General features: G+C 44.1%; 1 protein-coding gene across 1 annotated transcript in view; it reads right to left on the bottom strand.

Moving 5' to 3' along the window:
• The window catches only part of znf710b (zinc finger protein 710b), a 26,553-nt gene extending 21,111 nt beyond the window's left edge, over nt 1–5,442 (bottom strand). The window contains exon 1 of the mRNA XM_080539787.1: nt 5,344–5,442. The gene's annotated coding sequence lies outside the window, so the exon portion shown is untranslated. The remainder of the gene's footprint in view (nt 1–5,343) is intronic.
• Nucleotides 5,443–7,712: the final 2,270 nt, after the last annotated feature.

Genomic DNA, 7,712 nt, shown 5'->3' on the forward strand with positions numbered 1-7,712 from the left:
TACTTTAACTAACCCTGCTACTTTAACTAACCCTGCTACTTTAACTAACCCTGCTACTTTAACTAACCCTGCTACTTTAACTAACCTTAACCCTGCTACTTTAACTAACCCTGCTACTTTAACTAACCTTAACCCTGCTACTTTAACTAACCCTGCTACTTTAACTAACCTTTCTACTTTAACTAACCCTGCTACTTTAACTAACCTTAACCCTGCTACTTTAACTAACCCTGCTACTTTAACTAACCCTGCTACTTTAACTAACCTTTCTACTTTAACTAACCCTGCTACTTTAACTAACCCTGCTACTTTAACTAACCCAGTGTTTCCCCTAGGTTTGCTGCCTTGGGGGGGTGGCATGATTGCTGTGGGCAATGCAGTCAGATAATGTCATTTTGACATTACTCTCACCTGAAAAAAGATCATGTCCAACTATTTAAAAAGCAGACATTTCCAATGCTTCAATCCACTGTCCATGTACTGTAAATATGCCATTATGGTATTACCATGAAGCCCAATTCTAGCAGAATAAGAAAGATTGTATATCTACTTTAACTAAAATAATAAAGTCAAGTGCATCCAGTTAGCTCTTTAGCTGGCATGTGTGCAGCAGACTAGCTCATCTCATCACCTCTGAGCTAGCTAGCTAGCTTGCTAGTTCTTTGACTATTTACACTATGGAATTATAGTCACACACTTTCTAGTCACGATAATAACGACCAATTTTAACCAACGTTCTCTGTCAGAACACTCAGCAAGTATATTTGCTAACGTTTCAACTTGCTTACTTTCATCTGCAGACTCTCACCCGGCAAAAACTCTCTCGCGTCTCGCGCACACTCGCGCACACACTCGCCTCGCGCACAATCTTGTATTATTCTCCAGCGCGGCACAGTGCAAAACGAAGTGTGGAGAGATAGGTTTGACTATGCGAGACTACTGGCGGACTAATGTTACCAACGAGCCTATGGGCTTGCCACTCGCCAGATTCGGGTTGGGTGCGTTTAAAAAACGCAGATATTTTAGCCTGCTTGTCAGATGTTTGGTGTTTACATCCGTAATAATTCCTCTTTCTAAGGGGGGCGGGTGGCAATGGTAGGGGAAACACTGTAATAAACCCTAACCCTGCTACTTTAACTAACCCTGCTACTTTAACTAACCTTTCTACTTTAACTATCCCTGCTACTTTAACTAACCTTTCTACTTTAACTAACCCTGCTACTTTAACTAACCCTGCTACTTTAACTAACCCTGCTACTTTAACTAACCCTGCTACTTTAACTATCCCTGCTACTTTAACTAACCTTTCTACTTTAACTAACCCTGCTACTTTAACTAACCCTGCTACTTTAACTAACCCTGCTACTTTAACTAACACACAGCCCTAACCCTGCTATTTCAATTAAGACAACACAAGGCAGGTTTGGTGTCACAATATGACATGTTGGTGACCTAACTAGGGATCTTGAGTGAGGCAGATATACGGTATAAATATCAGCTTCAGTTTCCTCTGCTAGAGAATATAGGCTCACAATATCCACAGACACACACACACACAGCTCTGATTGTTCAACACACACACACACACACACACACACACACACACACACACACACACACACACACACACACACACACACACACAGTTGTGCTAGTGATGCTGGGTGCATTATCACAATGGCTTCACTGGTGTGTGTGTGTGTGTGTGTGTGTGTGTGTGTGTGTGTGTGTGTGTGTGTGTGTGTGTGTGTGTGTGTGTGTTGTGAGACACAGAGCCATACAAAAAGGCCCGTCATCAATACACACAGAGAGAGAGAGAGAGAGAGAGAGAGAGAGAGAGAGAGAGAGAGAGAGAGAGAGAGACAGAGAGAGAGAGACAGAGAGAGAGAGAGAGAGAGAGAGATAGAGACAGAGAGAGAGAGAGACACAGATAGAGAGCCCATAGAGAGAGTAGGAGCCAGACACATGTTCTATGCGCTAGTGAGTGGAAGCTACCTGAATTAGCTAACCTACATAGCATCAGGAGACCAACTGTCACATCTGCCCCTGACTTCAACACTCTGCACTATGGTTGCCCCTAATACCTGTTGTCCGCCTTAATTACACCTAAATCTCCCCTCAGGGATCAATAAAGTACCTATCTATCTTGTAATATTGTACCGGCTCCTGTGGTAACGTCGTATTAGCATGTTTAGAAAGTCATTCGGATCATCGGTGTGTATGGATTTGGCCAGTGTGTGTTGTCACACAAGTGGACATAAGGACCATGTAATTACACAACCCTCTCAACTCCACCAGGCAATTAATTTCCAACGCGATTACAACAAGTAGCCTACTACCAGCATGTCAATGCAATGGTGTTGCAAGACTGGCTACAGAGCTACTCCACTGGAACTGGGAGATAAACCTGATGTCAAGTTTAGTGTAACCACAACATCCCATTGTCAAACAACCACAGCAGGAATGTTGCATCGGTTCAGCGGAGGTACGGGATCCATTACGTTTCTTACACATTTCTGGCGTTTAGCAGACGCTTTTTGTCCAAAGCGACTGACAACAAACACATTTGACTAAGTACGTAAATGAATCATCTATATCCACCACCAGTCATAGCAGGATAGAAGTAATCTATGCTCAGGCCTGGGGCCGTCGCCATCCAAATGGTTGTGGTGGTTGGACTCGTCTCCCGCATAGCGTCTCCGTGCAGTGACAGGCTTTTGGATGGATGACAGAGGAAGTGACAGGCTACTCCTCACCAGACAGGCCTGGATCCAAACCCACGGGACCACAGTAAACACTGCTGTACATGCCACTGGAAGCCACACCAACGACAATGCAGGCAAACCATATTACATATGTGTACATATATCACATATTATTATTACGACATATGACATGTGGACACAGGGAGATGAAACCAACCACCAACCAGACCATTTTGGATGGCAACGGCTCCAGGCCTGAGCATAGATTACTTTATCCTGCTATGACTGGTGGAAAGATGATTCAGTTACTTCAGTCAAATGTGTTTGTTGTAAGTCGCTTTGGAATAAGGCGTCTGCTAAATGGCAAAAATGTACAAATGTTAACCTATTGGGCCGGTTTCACAGACAAGGCTTCAGCCTAGTCTTGGACTAAATCACTCTTTCAATGTAAAATCTCCATTGAAGATGCTTTTTAGTCCAGGGGGGGGGGTGTCCATCAATGTTGCTAAAGGAAAATCCAGGCTTATTCTGATATATCTCACTAGATTCATCAGAAAATCCAGGCTTATTTTTGATAAATCTCACGAGATTTATCAACAATAAGCCTGGATTTTCCTTTAGCGACGTTGATGGAATACCCCCCCTGGACGAGTCTTAAACCTTGTTTGTGAAACCGGGCCCGAATGTTTCCATATCACAGCTCAGTAGCACACTTGTAGGCCCGAAACAGGACGCCAGTTACAATACCAGGCTTGGCAAGGGAACGCGGCTATATATTGTCTACAGCAAAGCATAACTTAATACGGAATAATCTGACTCCCAAGTCGTTAGCCAGAGGTTTATTATACACCGAGGGGCGTACGGTGGGTTTCGAAGACGTCCCCTTTATGAACAAGCTGTCCAGAACATCGACCTACTGATCCAGTGTCTCGTGACCTTTGACCTACGCTAAACTCGGAGCAGAAAAAGACCACGTCCCCTGGGAGCGTTTAGCACGACGCTGCTGCTGACCAACAGACCCTCAGCCTCTCTGGCCATCGCATCACGCTTCCAGAAACGTCCCGCCCGCCCGCCCAGACACAGAGCACAGGAAACTGCTGATGCCATGGTGACTGCGCTCTCACTGGTTTGGCACCACCGATATTTTCAATTTTTTTGCCCCCCCAATTTCTCAGGTGTCTCATGTTTTGTAGTTCAGGTGTCTCGTGTTTCTAGAGTTCAGGTGTCTCGTGTTTCTCCAGTTCTCAAGAAAGTTATTATGTCAAAGACTGTAGAGTCCCTCACAGCACCAGATTATGGTTTGATTCCTGTATTTGGATTCACTTACAGGAAGACACAGGGCTACTGACACCGTTTAGATGTCACTGAACGCACAGTTCGACTGTCTGACAGACAGTGTAGGCCTCATTCAACATTTGGCATATCACTAACTGTACATAATACAATAGGGCGTAATAATTCAGTATGTCCACTCTAACTCTGGAGATCACTTTCATTTGTAGATCTTGTGTGAGTAACATCACAACAGTGAGCAAAATCCCCAACAGAACACTGCGAGTCCTTCATAGAGAAGACGTCTCACCAGAGAGAGAGGGAGAGAGAGAGCTATCGATGCGATCTGAGTGACAGGTAAGGGGGGACAGCCTTGCTCTCCTGTACAAGGTGGTCCAATCTCCTGTACAAGGTGGTAGGCTCTATCGGCTAGATTGGATCATGACGCACGATGATGATGATGATGATCAAAATAACCAGGCCGCCGCCGTTGTAACACTGCAAACCAGCTCCACATCTGATAATAATAATAATAATTTTGCCATTTAGCAGACGCTTTTAATCCAAAGCGATTTACAATTACGAATTACTGGGACATTCCCCCTGGAGTAACTGAGGGCTAAGTGCCTTGCTCAAGGGCACACTAGTAGTGGTGTGGTTTCAGGCGGGATTTGAACTCACAAGCTTCCGATCACAAGTCCAACTCACTATCCACTAGACCACCACTACCCCGTACGTAACGGTTCAACGGGTTTGATCATCAATGAAGTATCATTCACACACCTCTCTGAACATGCGCTGTGTCTTTAAACACCCGGCCGGCCGACAAGTTGACAGGGAGAAACTTTGTTGGAAGACACGGCGGGCCTCCAGACCAGACAGCCCGGGTTAGGCGACCCCGCCGCTTTACGCACGGCGCGTAACCGCGTTAGGATGGAGAGAGAAGTGTGGCCTGTGGTGGCGGGCAGCCTTACCCTCCTCTAATGCCTCTCTCTTTCTTTCTTTTCTCATTCTCTCCATCCCCCCGTCGCGACGCCATCTGTCTGTGGCATGATGAGAGAGAATGTGGAAGTAACAGTAAAAAGACGACATTTTGGGCTCTACTAAAGTGACCTAGATGCGACGATTATGCGACGGTTATTAATTAAACCCGTTATAAAGACACGGAAACAAACGCGCACGTTGTAATGTTAACATCGCCATGCAGTGAGATCGTTTGCGGTGGTCGTTTTCAAAAGCCGATCGGGAGGAATTTTTCTGCTGAAGTTTACGATAGGAAACCCTCAGCCACCGGCCGGTCAAGTGCATTCGCTCTCTCTCGTCTCTTATTTCCCAACCCATGAACATACCAAATCTCTCCACTCACCTGGTTCCAAAATCGGTTTATGGTGGCGAAGTTTTGGAGGGTTGGATTTTAATAATCAGAAAACAGTTGTTTCAACGGCGGTGTGTGACTGTGTGTCCCCCCGGTGTATGTATGTATGTGTATGTGTGTATGTACAGCAGGAAGGAAGGAAGGAGGGAATGAGAGAGGGTGACGTGAATGAATAAACACCGGAGCTCCTCCTCACGTTGGCCCAGGCACAGCCGAGGAATGCTGCCCACTTGGAGGTATTAAAACACATTTTAGACTTTATTATTTTTTGCGTTAATACGATCAAATTCACCATCCAACTATTTTTCTTTTTTGTTGTGTGTGTGTGGGGGGGGGGGGTCTTAGAATTCTCGTAATAATGAGGTGAAGTTACAACTTGTGAGGTAAATTGTAAAATTTACATTTTTTTATGATTCTCCGCATATCTGACATGTAACTTTGAACAATAACTTTCAACGATATCTCCGACTTAACTGTCCCAAACAGTCCTTACAATAACACACTGATAAAAGAACCGCTAGGAGGCGCTGTAGCAACACAGCTCAGCTTAGGGCAGGCCTTTCACTGCCTGTCATAAAATCGCTCTTCCTCGTCATTCCTGGCGTCGTCACTAGGGGGCGCAATAGCTCCATCCATGTACTTAGATCTGTGGAACAATGTGTGAGGTGTAGAATTTATAACCCACCACATTTTGCCAAACACCTAACATTGTATTTAAAAAAAAACTCTTCTAAAATCCTAAAAGAAAGATGTCATATTCACACAAATCTGCACTGTGTGTTTTTTTGATGAAAACAAGCACTTAATTTGTTTTCTACATTGCACTAGAAGGAGATACTGTATGATTCAACAATTGGCATGTTAGTGCGGTATGTTGTCAACTTTCATCCTAAGAGCTACAGAAAATTCAAAGCAGAAAGAATTCAGCGCTTCACTGAGAACAGCTGAATCAGCGATGGTACCGCTGTCATTTCTCAAATAACTAAATGAGTCATGAAAGTTTCTGCTTGGTATTGTCTCATTTCCCGGTGCTCTAATTAGTTTCTTCCGCCTTGTGTATTCAAATTCAGCCTCTTGGTCCCAATGGGAATATGAAGAGCAATTTATGATTTACAAGGGGGTCTTGTTGTGGACTGGTAATGATGTGTTTTCTCTCTCCACCGAGGGTTTAACGTCATAAGCATATGCTCTGTATCCTAGGAGGAACATTCTTGGAAAGTCGAGGACAATACATTCTGTGGGGAAAAAACTGCTCTCTGCAAAATGTTCTCAGATTAAGGAATTTGTATAACTGTGTGAACGTTGTATTCATAAACGTACACAGCATGGCATAACCCATCTTTAAATACCACTGTATATATCTGTTTATTATTCTATTTCTGTTTTTTATATATATTTTATATATATTGTCTCTTGCCTTAATATTTTTCTTTTGCCAGTTTTCTCTTGCTGCTGCAACTTCGAAGAACCAAAGCCTACGACTTTTATTCTCTTAAGGCCAATGCACACGGCGTGTGATTTTGTCGCACGACAACATTCGATTCTCAATTCACACCACCGAAGTGTGCATTGTCTCATTCAAAACAATGGAATCGAATTCGCGGTGCGACAAAAACGCTGTGTGCATTGGGCTTTATACTTATAATATAATGTATAATGGGATGTAACAATAAACTTTGTAATGTAACATTCTGATTCTATTCAGATTCTATTCCATTCTGATTCTATTCAGATTCTATTCCATTCTGATTCTATTCGGTGTATGATTCTGATTCTATTCGGTGTATGAGTCTGATTCTATTCAGGGTATGAGTGGTTGCAGGTCACAGCAGAGGACGGATGTTTGTGAATGGTAAATGGGCTGACTTACATAGCTCCTTATTCCAAAGCACTTCACAATGGCCTCTCATTCACCCATTCCCACACACATTCACACACCAATGGCAGCAAGCGACCATGCAAGGCGCCGGCCCACTCACTGGGAGCAATTTGGGGTTCAGTGTCTTGCCCAAGGACGCAGCGGGGGTTCGTACCGCCGACCTTGCCGGCTATTAGACGCCGGCTATACTTCCTGAGCCACAGCCGGCCCCCAATGTTTGTATGAGTCTGAGTCTAGTCTTTACTGACTAGCGAGCAATGCCAGTGCCCTGAACTGTACCTAGTGTATCTATTATAACACATTAGTTTAATATATTCCGATCATGATTCCAATACCTATTCTTGTGCTGACTCTGATTTCAGCCCCCCAACGACCAGTCAAATAGCCTGTGAGTGTGAACTAATGATTGATGTATTTATGATTTATTCTTCAGACTCCAATACCCTCTTATACTCAGAGGCCCTCTAGGGCAGTGTAGGGA

This window comes from Nansenia antarctica (assembly GCF_963989245.1).
Source record: "Nansenia antarctica genome assembly, chromosome: 9".
NCBI classification, from domain to species: domain Eukaryota; kingdom Metazoa; phylum Chordata; class Actinopteri; order Argentiniformes; family Microstomatidae; genus Nansenia; species Nansenia antarctica.